At 40.0% G+C, this 7,938-nt stretch overlaps 1 pseudogene; it reads right to left on the reverse strand.

Annotated features, from left to right (window-relative positions):
* Positions 1–286: 286 nt before the first annotated feature.
* LOC132625706 (3-ketoacyl-CoA synthase 4-like) lies at positions 287–1,102 on the reverse strand (annotated as a pseudogene).
* Positions 1,103–7,938: the final 6,836 nt, after the last annotated feature.

Below are 7,938 nucleotides of genomic sequence, written 5' to 3' on the forward strand. Positions count from 1 at the left end.
ATTATAAAATTTTGAAAATGAGAACGAAAAACTGATTAGCAGTTAATTAAATTCCATATTTCATTAAAGAGTTTAATTTTGGTACAGTTAAGATGTATAGATAATTTCTACCATTAGGACTAACCAAAAGAAAAACAAAGACTTATTGATTCATGGATTTAAAAGGGCATAGGGACATACTTTAAGGGAAGAGAATCAATAGAGTACATATTAGTACTATAATAATACATAGTCATTGGAGTAACAATTTTGAATATACGTAATCATGTATAGTTCTTTTACCGTTCTACGATACTACTTGTACAAGATATCTGTCAATAGAATCCTCCCATGGACCACAAGGCGAAGGCTTCACATTTCTTAGTTCCTCCCAAACAACACTATTACACTTGAAACCACTCCTAAATGCAATCTGCCACACTCTATCATCTTTCCTTATTCTTCCTTTTTCCTCTATATATGCAAAACCATACCATATGGAGCTCGACGAAATATTCCCAAATCTATGCAATGTCATTCTTGATGCCTCAACATGAATTGGTAGCAACTCTAAATTCTTCTCCAGTTCATCCATTACTGCCCTTCCTCCAGCATGTATGCAAAAATGATCAAATGCCAACTTGAAATCTGGAATATAAGGCTTCACATTCCTGTTGAATACTTTCTTTATTATCAGTTTAGCAAAGAACAGAAACTGCTTACTAATTGGTAAAACAAGAGGAACCAATGTAGTGATATTTGTCTTAAGACCACCATCAGCAATTGCCATGAGATCTTTTGATAAAGAAACACCAGTTTTCCTAGCATCATCTTATTCTTGGTAAACACAGCGAAATGCCTTATCATCTACTCTATGATGTGTTCTAACAACATGAACAAGCTTACTTCACTCTTTCTCTTGTCTGTAGACTTGTTAGATAACAAATAACAGCATCTCCAACACGAAGCCAACAATTTGTTATTAACGTTGACTTGTTGTTCCCACAATAACATTGTAGCATAATATTCTCAGTACTGTCAACAACTGCATACGTACGTTCATATGCACTATTAACAAGTATTTGGCCAGATTAACTGCGATCACACCAGAACTACAACCCATACCCACTAACTCACCGGGGATGCGATTCTATTTGTTGCTGTCTTGACATACATATAAAGTCAGTCCATTGATCATTCACAATCAAACGTTGTTTCTTCTTTTTCTCTTACTTATCCTTTTTCTCTAATGATTTCATTCATAGGACAATAGTCCTAAGCATTTTTCAGAGTATCATTGACTTTTTTTTTTATAAAGCTGCAACTTAAGATTCAACGTCACTCCTTCCATATTCTCCTCTGATCAGTTCACACTGCCATAGAAGTACTGTCCTCTGCTATGTCAACATATTAATAACAGGATAATACATGGTCCTTTTAGAATTCTCTAAAAAAATATTGTGTAAAATCGCTTTTCAAGTATAAGATATCTTACTCAATAATTGGTTCCATATTTCGGGTCATAATTTAATTAGCCACACCACTCTCACATCCTGATTAAAAGTCTCAATCACTTCACGACACCTATTAACATTTCCTCTTAGTATTAGAGGATCCGCAGGGGTTGATTCTCTTCCCCCCTTTGTTTATTGGGTTACTGCTCTAGTAGACCTTTCTTCTATTTGTCTCACTTCTGTCCTTCCTTCTCTGTTTCCAACGCATACCGAACATTTGTCACTTATCATTCCTTTGTGTCGTTGATCAACCTTAACTTGTTTTCACCTCTCTTCACATCAGTATAACAAACTCTTGTCATGTGACCGTTCGAGTAAACTCTCAGATAAATAACCTGAACTATGACACAGAACGCAACTACGGTCATAAGGTCAACTAATTGCTAGGCAAGGAGCTTTTGTAAACACATCTCTTTTGATTTATTTCCTCGAGGTATCACCGAGGTCAAAAAGGCTGGCTCATAGTGACACGAAAGTTTTCACCCGCTATAATCATCGGGTGAAGTCTAACTTAATAATCTGAATCGGTGTTACATGCATCGACCTATACGTATGTATCGAGTTCATTTCATAACTCAATCTTCCAAAGCAGAAAAGGGCTAGCCAAATTCTTCTAACTTGTAACTTCTTCTGTAATGCTTATCTCTTTAATTCTCCTTAGTATATAAAACTTCTTTCTACCCGAAGCACATCATTTTCCCTTCTCATGTTTCTTATTCTATCCTGACCTAATCATCGTTCCTTTCAGCTTAATACATACTTGCTACATTTATCCCACATTTGACTACTAACTTCGTCTCTAATCACTTGCTGCCGGGCCCTTTCTTTCTTCTCGCCATAATCCTACCTAAAGTTTCCACAATTTCTCTTAGATTCCCGGAAAAATTTCGGCAGAGTTTCCTCTGTAAACATAACAATCCCAAACCTACACACAACCCAGAAAATACATCTCATGCCTTAGAAGGCCACATATAGAAACACATATGATATATAACTCAACCACACAAGGCTGATTACTATAAAAGAATGTAAAGTAATAAGACTTGTCTCATAAATTGCATCTAAACACGCTTTCTAGAATTCCATTTTGTTTTCTAAACATTATGTTAATCAATTCCCTTCGCGGTTTCTGCTTACTCATAAATAATCTTTCTAGCTGCCCCTGGGTCACCAACAGGTATAGATACCTCAAATATCTGATTAGCTCAGGTTTCACCCCAACACAGTCGACAACAACAGGAGTAATATATATGACGAAGTAAAACCCGGGTCAATCAATGCATATATATCATAAGAGGATACCGATAATATATCTGTGACAACATCAGGGAAAGACTCAAGATCCTGTGGTCCCGCTAGTGCGTAGGAGCGGTGCTGTGGGTCACTCAAACCAACTGCTCCCCCTCTTCCTCTGCCACGGCCTGCTGGTGTCTGTGAGTTTTACCTCGGAGGACACACTAATGATGAAGAGCCAACTGCTAATCCCATAGGCCGAACTTTATCTCTACAACGTATCCATGGACAGTCGCGCTTGAAATGGCCTGGCTAAGCGCAGGCATAACAAACATCCAAACCCAAATGACACGGTCCAGAATGTAGTCTACAACACTGAGTACATCGTGGTACAGGTAATCTCATTTGGCCTGAATCACCCCTGGTCTGGGAACTAGAAGCTCTAAAACTCTGAACTGGCCCCAAACAAGCAGTTCTATCAACCCTGGGTCCAGGAAACTGTGGGGGCGCACTAGCTGTTGAACGAGCTGAGTGCCTAGAGAATTGCTGCCTCGGGGAACCTCTGAACTCATGGTCAAATCCTGAAGACCTGACCCTCTTCCTCCAACTCCTGCCATCATGGCCCGCATCCTGCCGCTGAGCTTGAGCGACTACTAACTGGGTCAGCAAAAGAATGGTCTGTCTCATCTCCTGGCCTGAGTTATCTGGTGGAGAAACTGGGGGCGCTGGAGCTAAAGTTGAGGGTCCTCTTTGCTCCTCTGAAGTGGGCGAAGTATGAGAGAACTGAAATAGGACCTTACTCTGGGACTCGCCCTCCTCCATATCTATAGGCGGCTCTCGTTCAGTCCTTCTTCTGGCCACTGTCTTGCCCTCTGGGCTGCTGTAACTTTTCCTTTCATAGACTTTACTGAAAACATAGCGCACGGTTAAGGAAAAGGGAATTCTTATATCGCGGCTCTATCGCACGATCTATGATAAGAAGGAAGGTCAATCATTCCTAAATGCCCTGCAGCCTCCTGTTTATAAGTGTGGCGTGCTTCACACCCATAAACAAGACTCTACTGGACACGGCTCGTAGACACACCCTAGGACGGAACTGCTCTGATACCACTTTTGTCACGACCCAACTAGTGGGCCATGACGGGTACCCGGAGCTGGCTACCGAGCACCACTTTTGTCACGACCCAACTAATGGGCCATGACGGGTAACCGGAGTTGGCTACCGAGCACCTCTCATCATACTAAATATGGTACACAACCTGTACACACATAACCTACAAGGTAATACTTACTGTGAACTGATAATAAATTATCTCCCAAAGCATGCATATATACATAAGCCCTCACAGCTCCAAAATGATGTACAAAATATACACTGAGAGGTCACATAACATCTACAACCCACACATAAGCATTTACGAGCCTCTAACTAGAATCCCAAAATCATGAGGACGGGACAGGACCCCGCCATGCCCCAAAATGTACACAAAAGAATATACCAATGAACAGCAACTCCGAAGTAGTGGAGTGCTCCTGTGTGTGCTGATGTGGCTCCTAAGCGTCTGCACCATCTCTCTGTCTACCTGTGGGTATGAACACAACGTCCATAAAAGAAAGTTACGAACAATGTACTGAGTATGTAAGACATATATGATAACATAATAAGGAAGTATAGAAACCATAAGAAGAAAGGATAACTGTAACTGCTTGCCTCTTGAGCCGGAATCATACATATACATATAGCATGCATGAGAGACCAATCAAAGCTACAACTCTATCGGAGTGACATAAGGTCGGTAACCTCCGATTATGTTATGGAACAATTATCATAGCTATATCTCACCTTGAAGGAAAATAATCATAAGGTGAGATCATCAATAATGAATAAGATTAGTAAACATGTGACAACCCAATGATATCATGAAAACATTGAGAACTTTAAGCTTTAGCCTTTCTAGAATGTAAATCATCATCATGAACATCATCACTATCTTGTCATGCTTGAGGAAATAACAATATAAGATGAGACCAACTATCATGAACGCCGTTATGAATTTCATGGTATGCTCAATTATACTATATGAGTTTTGAGAGTTAAGGTTCTCTAGGACTTCTAGGAACAAGAATAATATGGATAGCATATATGGGATTATAACATAGGATCCATGCCTTTGGAAGAAAGAGGGTAGCCTTACATACCTCGTCTCCTTAGTATACGGATCCTCTGAGTCCTCGTATGCGCTATGAATGATTATCTACATTAAATGAAGTATTCGTATCAACGATGGGTCCATAACTTATACGAGAACTCATTTAGACATTTTGTCGAACATTTTATGTGCATGAGATTCATGTAGCTTGTTTACCTCAATCGTATACTATTTCCCTTTCAACCTTCACAACTCACTTAACAATCCAACAACTTCATATTACAACTTTAATTACACCAACCAGGCTAACAACATCACAACCATACCAAGTCTAGAACAATTAATACTCAAGCATAGCTAGGAACAAGTTAGAGCACAACTTAAACCTTACTTTCACCATTTCTCCTTCCCATAAGTTATGTAAATGCCAAATAATACTATAAACATGAAGATGGAGTGATAATCTTACCTTCAATCACAAGGATCACTCTAAATTCGAAATTCCTTCACCTCCAAGAATTCTCCAAATTCGACACCACAAGAGGAAGAACAATCTAATGATGATCATGGAATTCTTCATGTTAAAATCACTTGATTTGCCCTTGATTTTGGCCTTAGATCATAGGAGGACTTGTTGAGAGAGTTTCTAGAGATTTCTAGGTCCAAAAGTGGTGAAAATATGATTTAGGGTCAAATTTGGTCTATTTATAGTAGTCCAGAAAATTCTGGACCGACACAACATGCTGCGAAGTTGCGAGGTCGCAAAGCGCGCTTTGCTAGCTGCATGTTGTGTCGCAGGCCTCGCAACATCACCAAAATTCACTGTCACACTTTTTTGCGTAACTGCGTCTCCGCAAAGCGTGCTTTGCTGCTCGCATGTTGCGCCACATATTGCGCCATAATGTGGTACTTTGTCAAACTTTCGCCGAAACTTAACTCCGATGATCCGACAAGTCTTAAACCTTCCCGAAGCTTACTAAACATGGTTTACTCCCTTATATACCAAAGATGGACATATCTATCCTCATGACCTCGAAAATTTGTCCTACTTCCCAAGACCAGGACAACTAGTATTCGGCGAAACTCACGTACAAAATGCGAGGTGTAACAGAAGCATTCAATAAGACTCTGTGTAACTTATTGAAAAAAGTTGCCTCCAAGTCCAAACGAGATTGGCAAGAACGAATGGAAGAAGCTTTGTGGGCAAATAGGATGACTTACCGCACACCAACGCAAGCAACCCCATACTCGCTTGCTTATGGAGTTGAAGCAGTCCTACCACTTGAACGCCAAATACCTTCTTTACGACTTGCTATTCAAGAAGGGCTCACTAAAGAGGAAAATGCTCGATTGCGTCTTGCAGAATTAGAAGCACTTGATGAGAAAAGGCTGGAGGCTCAATAAAATCTTGAATGTTATCAAGTCCGTCTATCTCGTGCCTTCAACAAAAAGGTTCGCTTGAGGTCCTTCCAAGTGGGAGATCAAGTCCTTGCAGTAAGAAGACCCATCATCGTTTCCCATAAGTCTGGGGGAAAATTCACCTCAAAATGGGATGGACCATATGTCATACAAGAAGCGTATTCGAGTGGCGCTTACAAGCTTGTTGATGCGGATGGCATGACGATCGGTCCTATTAACGCAAAGTTCTTGAAGAAGTACTATCCTTGAGGCAAGATGACACTCCTTGACGTACGATCATAAACTGCATGTTACGCCTAGTTCGCAAGAGTATAAACTGTGCACGGTACCCCAAAAAAAGAAATCAGTCCGCTAGGTTGCAAACCTCGTGAGAGGAGGCTTAGGAAAAAGTTAGGACACAAAAAAAAATAGTCACTTCTCTGAACTACGGTATGACTTGATCCTCTTCACCGAGGTACGTAGGCGCTTAGAGTTTTATTCTAGGTTCAGTCGCAAAAAAAAAAATTATTTTTCTGAACTACGGTATGACTTGATCCTCTTCACCGAGGTACGTAGGCGCTTGAAGTTTTATTCTAAGTTCAGTCGCATGAGTTAAAAAAATGCATCCCCCTATGCATTGTTCAAGTGAAGTATGACGAAATGAAGTTCGCCTAACCAGGCGCATGTAGATCATACATACAAGCATCCTTTCGTTAAACTTTGGTCCTTCACCAAAACCTGATGGTTCAATGGGGGGGGGGGGGGGGGATCTCCATATAAATGGATATACTGACAGGATGATTGTAATCTCTCGGCATGTTAAAGTCCAAAGCCACTGCATCTGCAAGTTGAAGTCTTAAAATCCAGCAAACCTTCAAGTTCAATTCTTCAAATCCGCCAAGTTTTCAAGTTGGAATGAAAACAAATCTAAGGTGGACTTTCCGACTATGATTTTTGGGTACATGTTAGATTCCTAAGTCTAGTTTCTTGAGAATTTGGCGGCTCGTGATTTTGATGTTCCTGCATCGAGATATGATTTTTGTTTGGCAAAACTGCGTGAATCTGAAACTATGGACGCTTCAGCATGTAAAGCCAAATTTCCGAATTTATCTGGGATGATTCAGATGGTTGTTGATTTTGATTTTTGGATACATGTTAGATTTATGAGTCTAGTTTCCTGAGAATTTTACGGCTCGTGATTTTGACGCTCCTAGATCGAGATATGAATTGTTTGGCAAACTGCTCGAATCTGAAAAATATCGGTGTTTTAGCATGTAAAGCCAACTTTCTGAATTTATCTGGGATGATTTAGATAGTTGTTGACTTTGATTTTTGGGTAAATGTTAGATTTATGAGTCTAGTTTCCTGAGAATTTTGTGGCTCATGATTTTGACGCTCCTACATCGAGATATGAATTTGTTTTTGGCGAAACTGCTCTCGAATCTGAAAAATATCGGCGTTTCAGCATGTAAAGCCAACTTCCTGAATTTATCTGGGATGATTCAGATGTTTGTTAGCTTTTATTTTTGGATAAATGTTAGATTCCTAAGTTTAGTTTCTTGAGAATTTGGCGGCTCGTGATTTCAACGCTCCTACATCGGGATATGAATTATTTTGTTGAAACTGCGCGAATCTGAAACTATCGGCGTTTCAGCATGTAAAGC

This window comes from Lycium barbarum, unplaced genomic scaffold, assembly GCF_019175385.1.
Source record: "Lycium barbarum isolate Lr01 unplaced genomic scaffold, ASM1917538v2 unchr_scaffold_36, whole genome shotgun sequence".
Lineage (NCBI taxonomy): Eukaryota > Viridiplantae > Streptophyta > Magnoliopsida > Solanales > Solanaceae > Lycium > Lycium barbarum.